At 42.0% G+C, this 11,542-nt stretch overlaps 1 long non-coding RNA gene across 1 annotated transcript; it reads left to right on the top strand.

Annotated features, from left to right (window-relative positions):
• The first annotated feature begins 5,438 nt into the window (after positions 1-5,438).
• On the top strand, positions 5,439-10,937 carry LOC109944010 (uncharacterized). Its single transcript, XR_004856259.1, has 9 exons — positions 5,439-6,098; positions 6,372-6,461; positions 6,753-7,010; positions 7,089-8,949; positions 9,187-9,225; positions 9,718-9,943; positions 10,225-10,338; positions 10,445-10,516; positions 10,615-10,937. It is a non-coding gene; the product is annotated as an uncharacterized lncRNA (long non-coding RNA).
• Positions 10,938-11,542: the final 605 nt, after the last annotated feature.

Consider the following 11,542-nt stretch of genomic DNA (forward strand, 5'->3'; position numbering starts at 1 on the left):
GGGTCTTGTTCTCAAGTGCTATGAGTTAAGAACAAGGCAACACAGAAAATGTTAATCGGTAAAATCCTTCGTCCTCCGAAGTAATTATTTCCCTTAGGACATAATGGCTTTCAGACGAAGGTTATGAAGGTCGCACCTTCGTTAACGCAGCATATAATAACGAAGAACGAATCATAAGGAATATGAAGGATAACATAGACAATTATATATTATAATCAACTTATTTTTGCATTATTATTATGAAGAAACAGAAATGACATCGAATTACAAATGTACCTTCAGCTTGGAAAGAGATGAAAGTACAGGTGTGACGCAAAAGCAAAATGTCCAGTCAGCGTGAACAGTACGGGGATACTGTTCACCTATTTATAGGCACGGGACACAACCCATACAAAATTACATTCATGCCCTTTACATTTGATAATAATTCTATAGTAATCCACCGAGGTCTAAATAGCCTTTTCATCTTTAAGTCAGTTTCATTTTCTGCTACCATGCCGAAGCTTTCCCGCTCACATCTTCGGCGCTGTATCAACCTTCGTATTATTTTGGGCTTCTCCTACTGTGATACCGACTCGAGTCCGAAGATACCTGTTCACACATTATACTCCAGAAATATTGTTAAATCCTGTTTTTGAGGACCTTCGTAAGCCGAAGGCCCCCAACAGTAGCCCCTCGCAATGTAAATTCGTTTAAAATAATAAATTTAGATTGCGACATGGACGAAGGCTTTAAGCCGAAGGTCCGAAAAAACACCTTCCCTTTGCTAGAATAGCAACATTCACTGACAGGCGGGGTCTTTCAATTTTCAACGCACTGGTCGTATAAATAAGATCATACTGCAAGCTCATTTGGCACGCTCTCTTGCCATCTGCTCCCGCTCACTCGATTTTTAGCTCTTGCACACCAAGATTTGCTTAGCTTTAAGTTTTGAAGCTTCGGCTTTGAAAACAGTTTTTCAGTGTTTCCGAAGATGTCTGAAGATAAGAAGGCTGCTGCTGAGATGAAGCTGAGTCTCGACGAAGAGAAGAACTTGGGGTTTCTTATAGCAATGTCGAAGACCAACACAGAAAAAATTACCAAAGAGATTTTAGAAGGTTTGTCGGAAGATACTGATGACAGCGATAGTTATGATGTGGATAGTGGTGGTGAAGACTCTGAAGATCGCCCCTGGCGACCAAGCCATTCAGTTTTTGGCAAATCAAGTATCAAAGAAAACCATCTTGTCAACATGAGGGGAAGATACTTCCGGGATTTATCCATTGTGAGGGTCGACGAAGGAGAGAAAACCTGCCCGACTCCTGAGGAAAATGAAGTCGTAGTGCTCCGAAGCTTTTTGAAAGCTGGACTACGATTTCCCCTGAGCAGCTTCGTCGTAGAGGTGCTGAAAATGTTTGAAGTCTATCTTCATCAACTTACCCTCGAAGCAATTATAAGGCTGAATATCTTCGTATGGGCCGTGAGAAGCCAAGGTCTGGAACCTGATGCGAAAAGTTTCTGTAACATACACGAATTATCATACGAGACAAAACCTTGGGGTAAGGAACAGTATCACAATAATTTTGGCTGCTACAATTTCGTTTCTCGGTCTGGGTCAAGCTGTCCCGTGCCAACCTTTCGGAAGAGATGGCCCGGCGACTGGATGATAGAATGGTTCTATGTGAAGAATGACCTGAAAGCACGAGAAGATATCAAAGGTATAGTTATGCGCCCTATTTGGCAAAGCTTCGGCTTGCGGAGGCCGAAGGTTGAAATGAACGAAGCTGCCGAAGAATGCCAGAGAGCCTTCGGAGTTATTTGTTCTTTTATTGGAACGAGAGATTTGGTCCAAGAGCATATTGCCTTCAGAGTATGGCCGCTTGCGGAAAAATGGGAAATGCCGCAAGAGACCATAAAGGAGGCTGACAAAGGTGGCCTTATCAGGCTGAAGTATACTTTCAAGTTTGGAGATAAATTCGTTGAGTCAGATGATGACTGGCTAAAAAGCATTGAAAATTTAAGTGATGAGCTACTTGGGGTTTACTTGAAGGCTGAAGATACTGCATTGTCAGCAGCCTTCGGAGGCCGAAAAAAGAAAAGACTGAACCGGGTTTTTGACGCAATCGGGTTTGTCTACCCTGACTATCGTTACCCCATTCGAGGGCAGAAGAGAAAAAACATAACCTCTGCGAAAGAAGAAGCTGCAACTGCTCCTAGTGAGCCAGAACCAAAAAGAAAAAGGATAAAGGTCCTCACACATCGGCCACGCTACATTGAACCAGCCTCGGTACCTGAGTTCACCGGAGAGACTTCTTCGGCTACCGAAGCTGAAAAGCCAACCGAGCCAACTTTGCTGCCGGAAGTCGCAGGAATGGCCGAAGTGCCAACAAGGATAGAATCAGAAGAACCAAGGATTTTGTTACCAGAAACCGAAGAGATGGTCGAAGCGCCATCGACAGAAAAAATGGAAGAAATAAAAGGACCAACTGAGGGATCAAAAATATCAGAAGTTTTAAGTCCTGCAGCAAATGTTGAGACAGTAAAAAATCAAAAGGTGCCAGCAGTGACTCCAAAAAGAAAGAGAATGGTCAATGTGCTAGATGTTCTGGAAACAATTAAATCCTCAAGCACACCTCCGAAGAAGACTGTTGCCATTCCTGAAGCGAAAACTGAAATTTCTGATACTAAGGCTCCAGAGCAAGAAACTGAAGCTGAAGCTGGGCCCTCAGAGCCCACGAAGGTAAAATCCTTGGAAACCGATGAAGAAAAAATAACAGAGCCAACTGAAGAAATCAGTGCTATTGCCCCCGAAGCATCCCCCAAAGTCCTTGATTATATTGTTCGTCATGCTTCGGGGAAAAAATTATCAGAAAAAGAAAAGCAAGAGGCCCAGCGCTACGCCCAAAAACTGAAGTATCCAAAGGGGGCGTTAATATTCAATGGCAGTGGAGAAGAAGACTTTTTGTATTGTCTCCCTGACAGCAAAGAGATTTCTGTCTGTCGGGAGATGAGCAAGAGCTTCGGATTCCCAACACTAGAAGACGGGCTCTCGGTGCTGTCGAAAAACGATCTGGCCGACAGCCTGGCATATAATAGCTTAAAGGTACAACGAATGGGATCTTTGTATGTTTTGTTAAGACCAAAATTTTTCGTTTGCTTAAGTCTATTGACGCACACACATTTTTCTTTGCAGGGCCTGATACTTAGCAATGCCCTCAGGGCCCAAAAAGATGCTGAAGACGAAGGGTGCGCTATAGCCCTGAGCAACCTTCGTTCCGAAGTAATTGAATTGAGGAACGAAGGTCTCGAAAAAGATAAAATATTACATTCATTGATAAATAGAATAAAAGAAGACGAAGCTACTTTTAAAGGTCAAGCTGAGGCTCAGAAGCGCGAAATTGAAGGTCTTCGAAAACAACTGGCCAGAGCCAAAGAGGAACACATACTTGAAGAAACGAAGCGAGAACTCAGCGACCAATGGGCAAATCATTTAGAGGGAACTGTTGAAGAGCTTCGCTCGTCCAAGAAAAGATGCTATAACAAATCCATGGAGTGTGTTAAGAAGTTGAAAGCTAGCTTCGCCAGCGTCGGCGCATTCTCGAGCGAAGAAGACTTTGCAAGAGGCAACCCCGAAGGTCCCATCGAATGGATTAATCACGAAGCTGAGGCCTTCGAGGAAATTCTAAATAGTCGCGGAGACATATGCGCTTTCTCGGGTGCCAGGGGGATTGCCACCATTTTGGAGAAAAAGGGCTGCGATCATGTAAAACTTTTAGCGCAATCCGAAGCTACCTTGTCCTTCGAAGATGCGAGAGATCCTTCAGCCGAAGCTAGCATGGTTGGTGGAAGATTTTTCACCGATGTCTGGGATAATGGTGGTCGAGAAATGGCTCGAGAAATTATCCAGAAAAGCGAGAAGGGCATTCACGACGCTAGAGAAGTAGCTAAGGCTGCTGAAAAAAGCTCAGAGCCCGAAGGGCAAATAGGTATTAACTAATGGTTTTTATTGTGTTGTAATTTTTGGTTTTAAACTTCGTTCGCAATTTGTAATAGCAATGTAGCCGTATCCTGTCCTCCTTCAGATCCTACTAAAGCGTCTCCGGGCCCTCACCCGAAAGGAGATGACGAAATTAAAAAGATGGCTGAAGCCATCATGGATGAAGTTGTTAATCGGCTCCTGAACGAAGCTGCAGATGTTGTTCTGAGAGAAGATTAAGTACTATTGTAAAAACTTCTGAAATGTAACATGTGTAACATCTTGTAGCCCTGAATATAATATACTTGCTTTTATTGTTCAATTCTTTACGATGCATGAAATCTTACATACGTACCGTTTTTGAGTCTTTGACGAAAAAACACCTTCCCTTCTTTTCATGCTTCGTGAAGAAGAATTTTTATTCATCACAACAATATCCGTAGTGTGCTGATGGATAATATCCAAGCTTCGTGAAGATATTTTCTCCTTTTTCAATAGTGATTTTCTCCTTTTTCAAAACATTCTTCTAAAGATCGATATTGTGTCCCCTTCTTGTGCCATATGCGACATGATGTATGATGCTTATGCTATGCGAAATCTATACTACCTATTAAGGCTCTAAGGGGTAGGCTGCCTCCCCTGGTTCTGCCTTCAGCCAATCTAGATCGTCCGTATCTGCTGCTCACGCCCGGTGCATCCGGGTCGTCCAACTATTGCGAGCAACCCTAACTAGCTGTCGCTACTCCCTTCACATCAACCGCCTCCCACTCCCCTCGTCTTCACGAGCCGCAACCGGCCCCCTCCTCTCTCGCCCGACTCCCTCGCACAGAATAGGAAATGGCAGGAGGCAGAGGAGGGGAGAAGCCACCTTGCAGAAGAGCCTGCCGGACTCCACGGCGACGAGCGGCCTGACGCCAAATGGCGACATGGTCGAGGAGACGGTTGTGGGGGATGGCGAGGCGAGCACGAGCGCCGCTTCGGCCCACGCCAGCATCGCGGCGCGGGCGGGTGACGGCGGGACGCGGAGGGCTTGGGGCAGCGAAGAGCGAAGGCCTGGAGCCGGCGACGGCGAGCAGAGCAGGTGAAATTCCATCGGTTGTTTGGGTTCCTGAGATTTTCTACGCGACGGCGTGCGTACTGGTGAGCACTAGCAGAATGGGCTGATCATGGTCTCCTTTTCCTTTTATCGGGAGCTCGTGCTTTCCTGGTTCCTGTTGTGCGCTGTTGCTGTGCTGTATACTGGCAGTCGCGACTGCGATGCCGATGCGGTACTTGTGAGCAGACAGCCGTTTTGGCGTAAGCGTACGGAGCAGTGGCGCACTGCAGAAAAAGTTGCCACGATGACACGAGGTTGGGCTGGTGCAATCAAGCCACATAATTAGCATGATCAGTTGAGCTGAGAAGATAAAAAATTCCTGCGTATAGAGACATAAACATCTCGTGCTTGAGCTGAGAATATAACTTTACTGGTTCACTGATAAATAGTGTTAACATGATGTGTGCTATTCAATCTTTCTATCTAATGTCATGTATACCATTGCCCTTGTTTTTTTTCTTTTGCAGGTATGCTCCTCTTGATAGTTGTCTTTTCACAACTGCCATTACCACTTCAGATGAAAGATATAATTGGCCTGTTCCATGGCCTGAAAGACTTGATGTTAGCTATGCAAGTGTACCTGATGATTCTGCTTCTAACAAAGAGAAGTTTGAAGCTGATACAAAGTATTGGAAACAGCTCATTTCAGAAGTATATTTCAGTGACTTCCCATTTAATTGGTCAAGCATCGCAATGTAATGGACATGAATGCTAGGTTTGGAGGGTAAGTTAAGGCAAATTTCTAATGCTTCTCGTATATAGTTAAAGTTAATTTGTATGACATGAATATTAATGCTTGTAGAGCACCTCACCATATCTTTCAATTGTTTCTGATACATCTGGAGCACAAGGGGTTATAAACGGATGATTTAACATGGATTTTTTGTACTCCAGTCTCCTTTTTTTAATGGTTGGCAGCTCTGCCGAGCATATGTTGATAAAGCAGGGTGCTGCCTTTCAATCATGTTGGCGTGGGCCGAAGCTATATCTGGAGCACCAGGAGTCCAGCCTCTGCTATGCCCTCAAGGTGGCCCTCTTCTTCGAAAGGTAATTTGGTGTCATGGCTTCGCCCCTCTTCTTCTCTTCTCCTGCATTGATCGAGGTCGCTAGGTGACCCTTCGTGTCTAGAAATGGGTGCTCGGTGGTTAAATATGATCGTGTAGGTTTAATTCCAAATTGTGTCAACCTGATAGGAAGTTATTGGGGGAGATAGGAAGCACCAAAGCAGATTGGATGAGAACAAGGGCTCTATTATTCTTAATTTCACCAATTTGTGTGCAATGTGGAATTATGCTAATGTGCAATGGCCCCATTCTGTAGGGTGCTTGTCATGCCTACAAAGATCTGCCTTAGTTCAGTGCACAATACAAAGGGGGTCCTTCATTCAAGCATTGCAACTTCATAACAAAGGTGATTTGTCTATGCTTGCAGACTGTCACAGGAATTCCATGGGCATTCTTAATAGAGCGGTGGTTTGTCTATTTTTCGACTAGCCTCCACAGTTCTTGTCAACTCCAAAAAAAATCCAGTATTAAATCATAATCCTATGTTCTTCCAAAATCCTGAAATCTACAAAGATCATAGATAGCCTTTGTTATGTACAGAGACTTAGCTCATGAAACTGTCACCCTGCGACTGTCCTTCATATCCTAGCAGTGCAAACTTCACTTGGATCCTGACCTTCATTCCCTCCTTCACAAGCTTCGTCGTGTTCACCAGCCAATGGCCCAGGACGTCGTGTGGCCCTTTTACCACCTCCGAAATGTCGACGAACATGAGGAGCTTCCTGGACTATAGCTGGATCGGAGGTCAGGATGTCATATGTGTTAAACAAAGTCATTCTTCAACAGTTTCAACTACTAATCTTAAGTTGCACCTGGAGAATCTTAGCGATTTTTACTTTCTGATGGGAAGAACCACTCCCCAATACTTCGGAAGGCAAAGGATGGCAAGAGCACGGTACAACTCTTTTTGTATTCAGTTTGCATTGTCATATATTGGGCCAAAATTTCTCTAAGCTAATCCATTTCATTACAGGTGCCTGATGTTTTTGTCAGGATAGTGCAGCATTCTAATAACCTGCATCTTTCTAGCTACTCTGAAACATCAATCAAGGATGTATATATTTTTTTATATGACTTAGTATCAATTCGCTCTCTCTTGATATGGTGAAAAAAATTATATGTCCGTTATTCCAAATAGGGCCTGACAGTTACCTGTTCGAAAAGGGGAGGAGAAGCATACTTACCCAACCACTCCAATATTCCAAACATGATTGGAGACTCCATGATATGTGTCCCATAAGTCTTGATAAACCTGATATTCACAAGGTTAGTATGCTTTATATCAAAACAACAGTTTGTTGTATTTATGTGGTTTGGAAAATTAATTGCTAGGTAAGTTATTAATTCTGACAAAAAATCCTTGGTCTATGGTTCCCAGGTCAAGAATTGCAATAAGCAGAGTACATAAAACTCATGGTTGGTGTCATCAAAACCAAAACAAAGAAACATGGCAAACTAGAAATTTAGAAAATAACATGTTCTTAAAGTATTTATAAGTGAGAGTCTCCAGAATATAGCAATTGGTTATTTGTAGATGACATTTTTCATTCCTAGATTAATACCTTTTATTAATAGAGAGAAAGAAAAGGCTTTATGAATGCCTAGAAACCTAGGACTAAAGTAAAGAACAAAATGACACATCTAGAAACCTATGTTCCAAGAGTTCACCTTCGAGCAGTTGCAGCTAGCATCGCCTAAAATACTTTTGTTTTGTTGTGCGTTCCTGTGTTAGGCTGCTAGGTTTACTACTAAATGCATATCCATGCCTTTTCATTCAGCATCTATGTTATTGACTTAGAATCAGTTCATGGCACATTTATCGAAAATGAGAGATTAACAAACGACAATGTTGTTGAACTTGAAGTTGGACAGTGACTTTTGCGAAAGAACATAGCTACTCTATTCCCAATTCCTAGCCTTTTATATCAGATAAGCTACAAGAGGTCCTTAAAAGAGTGAAGAGCGCAACAATACCTGGATACAGTGACCTTTGTGGGGATTCTGCTCCAGCAAAAGTGGGCTCATCTTGGGCATACAAATCGGATGATCAACATGTGGAGGAGAAGACACATAGCATGAATTTAAACATGAATTCAACCGATGACAGTGATAATAACTTGTCTGCTGACTTGTGATTCAGAGTTGACAGTGGATACAAACAAATATATTCTTCATAATTTTGTGGTAGAGTTGTTTCAATTGGTAGATGCCTTTTGCTTAGTTTATAAATGATTGTACCCTGCTGCAAATCAAGGTATGCACCCTTGAAATTAGCGATTTCATTAGCTGTTTGAACTTGACATTTTTGTTATAACAACTTTTTTCTTAAATCACACTAATATATTTCTTTTAGGTCCAAGTCAACAAGAGTGACTATGACAATGTGAAGGTTGTCCTCTACCTCAAAGTGAATAGGAAAGCAAACTAGGATCTTTGAAGTCTTAAAAAAATATTAAGTTTCATTCCACCAAATTAATTTTTGTGTATCTTTCACTGTGTTCCTTTTCAAAAATATTGAGGCATCATTTCAAAGCAAGCAAAAAACTACTCCTATTTATATGTGCAAATAAGAGTGGCACTTTATCCATTAGCTCCCTTTGGGAGCTAAAGTTTTCACTGATCTATCTTGAATCCGAGGCTAATGATTTCATCTGTACACTGTACTGTTGGCTGCTAAATTGTGGCTATTTTTGTCCAATTTCATGGCCAAATTTTGGTGATGCTTTGTCATTCTTTGAACATATACTTCACACTGTACCTCAGGCAACTATTTTATTCGTCGTAGTGGGATGTCAACATTACTGCTTTTGCAGTCATAGAGGGACCTTTATTATGTAAGCTACAAACACGACTACTTATTGTTTTAATATCATACTTACTTTGGCTTTTCTATTCTAAATTCTTGCTTACCATGAAGATGAGAATGGTCTTCTTTCTGTATTGAAGTACGATGTAGAATTGTAGATGATGGGAAGCTTCAAATAATACCATACAATGTTCATGGCATTAACAAAGCTATTGAAAATAACAACGATGATGGAATGACAACTGCATTTTGATTTTTACTGCAGAAAGTGGAACAAGAGGAGCTGGAGAAGCTCGCACGCAAGGTATGCAAATACACAATATCTCAGCATTGAATTGGGCAGCATTCTCTTATGTTCGATCCAGTGTTGTCGTAAACGGCCCTGTAATCTGTTTACACACCATGTAAACTACACGGTCACTAGCCGTTTCCATTTAATCATCATTTATCCTGTTTTCCTTGATCATTTACCATTTTAAGTTTAGTCTGTCATTGGCTAATAGGCTAAACATGGACTAATTAAACATTCTTTTTTTCTAATGAGTTCTACTCATCAATCACCATCTATTAGTTCATATTAGTCCACGATTAGCCCCCCCCCCCCCACAGCATTCTGGTCAACATGGGCTCAATCATATTCTTCTGCTTTGTTGATGCTTGTGTTTTACAAATTTTCGTACTTGGAATCATGAACTCTTTACTTGTGTTATATGTATGCCCATGTTGAGTAGGAGTTTAGTTGCTGGAGGGTTATGAAAACATTAAACTCTCACACAAGATGTAACATTGATTCCAGGGCCCCAGCTCAGGAGAGCAACCCTCGCCAACCACAGGCTCTGCAGCAAGTGATGTGAAGGCCGATGCTGGGCCAACGGAGTCAGCATCTGCAAGTGTGTCGACCGACAATAACAGAAACTATGCTGTTCTGGCAGGCGCAGTTGCTGCCCTGGGTGGCCTGGGTTGGTATCACGATGTTGCTGGAGAAAGGCGCTGACGTTAACGCGCGCAACTACTGCGGCCAGGTAGATCTTTCTGCGCTTTCTGGGTTCAAAAGTTCTCATCTGTGTCTTCCAGCTATCTTCTGCCAGTTCAAACTGAACAAATGCTAATATTTATCGTGCACAAGTGGCCAATTTGTCAACTCCTATGCCATGGAAATATATTGTGGCATCAAGATTCAGTTTTTAGGTGGCTAATTATGTTGCTCTGCTCAGCGATGGCATAACAAAACCTGAATCTGTTATGCATTTATGGCTATAGCTGAACCAAGTTGTTTTCATAGCTCATTTTGGCACTTCTGCAGGTCTTGAGTTCTAAGCAGCCTCTCCGCATTTGTGGGGAAGGCCTATCTCGGTTTATCCCTTCTACAGACCCCACTTATGTTGGAGCCTCTGACACTGGGTTTGCCCTCTTTTTGGTACTTCTGCACGGGGGATAGGAATTATATTTTTGTTCATTCTTTAGTTTTTATCTGTATCAAATAGTCTGTTGATTGGTTGCTATTGTTTTAATGATGGATCAAGACTGCACTGATGCATGCGTGTCGGCATGGGCACTAGGAGGTGGTGCAGATGCTTCTTCTCTTCAGATGCAATGTAAGACAGCGCCTAACATATTACCTTTTTCTGCTACATTTTTTAGTTAGGACAAGGTAAGTGCTAACTGTTGTTTGTTTCTTTTTTGGCTGATTCAGGTTACTAGGGCAGATTACTTGAGTGGTCGAACATCACTGCATTTTGCTACACATGATGGATTTGTTCGGTGTATTAGGCTTTTAGTTGCAGACTTTGTCCCGAGTGTGGCCTTGGAGGATATTGCTTCTTCTGTGGTGGATGGTGGTGATTGCCAGACAAACAGTGGGAGCAGTCCTAATTCATCGTCGGGGCAGAAGTTTAATGAATCGTATGTGTTGTCAATGAATCTCATTTTATTATTTGAAACAATCACGATTTAAATGTAACTAATTTTTTAGAATAATCACGATTTAGTATTCATATAAGTCAGCTTATGATCGTTTCTTCGCTCGTATCTATTGTCAAAGCCTAAGAAGTCGGAGGTGGTTGTGGACTGAAGACGGATGTTGTGAATCCGATCTGCGGATGGTCGGCCTTATATCTCACCATGGTTACTTCTGTTTATTTTTGTAATATTTATATCTTAGAATAAAAGGCCGCATGAATTTGTCAATTTTCCTTTTCAATTTCCATGACAAAGTACTTATCAATTTTCCTTTTCAATTTCCATGACAAAGTACGGGGACATACATATATATTTTTAAGGTATGTAACCTCTTTAATTATTTAAAGATACTGACAAGAGCATAAAATACCAGTTAGTGCTTCTATATCTTAATGTATTTTAATATAATATATTGACTCCGTAGCGAAGCACGGGCATATACCTAGTGATGTGATGATGTTATGATATGTATGATGGTATTTATTCCGAAGATACACGCACATCCCTGCGATGAAACACATAATCTTGCTATAAGCCTCCCTTAGGAGCTTCTTCGCCTTTTACTTCAGCGGAATCAGCGTTTATTTTTCGCTGTAAGCCTCCCTTAGGAGCTTCTTCGCCTTTTACTTTCAGCGGTATTCGCGTTGACTTTTCGCGCTTCA

The sequence above is a fragment of the Zea mays genome, chromosome 2 (assembly GCF_902167145.1).
Source record: "Zea mays cultivar B73 chromosome 2, Zm-B73-REFERENCE-NAM-5.0, whole genome shotgun sequence".
Taxonomy (NCBI): Eukaryota; Viridiplantae; Streptophyta; class Magnoliopsida; order Poales; family Poaceae; genus Zea; species Zea mays.